The sequence below is a fragment of the Hylobates moloch genome, unplaced genomic scaffold (assembly GCF_009828535.3).
Source record: "Hylobates moloch isolate HMO894 unplaced genomic scaffold, HMol_V3 SCAFFOLD_7, whole genome shotgun sequence".
Taxonomy (NCBI): Eukaryota; Metazoa; Chordata; class Mammalia; order Primates; family Hylobatidae; genus Hylobates; species Hylobates moloch.
In genome coordinates, this window is record NW_026652282.1 from 40,969,098 (window position 1) to 40,969,716 (window position 619).

Sequence of the window (619 nt, forward strand, 5' to 3'; positions counted from 1 at the left end):
CGTGTTAAAACTCAAGAAAAGTCAAGTTCCATCCAAACAGCAGGACCAAAATAGCAAATTTAGTACCATGGTAAAATTACATCTTTAAAGGGAACTAGCATTTGCTGGCAGCCTATTTATTTTGTAAGGCAATGTGCACCATGCTTTCCATACATCATTTCTTTTAATCCTTCCATTTCAGTGGAGGCAACTAAAGACAGAGTCCCTGCCTAAGGTCAGAATCTGGATTCAACAGATATCAGCCTATCTGTACCTGCTATTTTTGCTTCTTTCTATTTTTATGTTCTATCTTATCATCTCATCTCCCTCCAGGTAGTAGATAGGTAGTAGATAGGATTATTATTCCCAACTATTCTTCCCTCCCTTCTTATAATAGGATGAAGCATCCCGGCTCATTGTCACGGGGGAGAAGTGTACGTCCCCACTTCATTGGCCCTATGACACACTTTGACCAATAAAATGTGTGCAGATATGACACTGACTACCTCCAAGCAGAAGTTTTAACTGAGTTTCATAGTTGGAACAGGCCCTCTTGTTTTCCTGGTCTCCACCAATGGCACATCCCAGATAGAAACTGTTCTTTCAGCATTACTTTTAACAAGAGAAACTTAGAAATAGC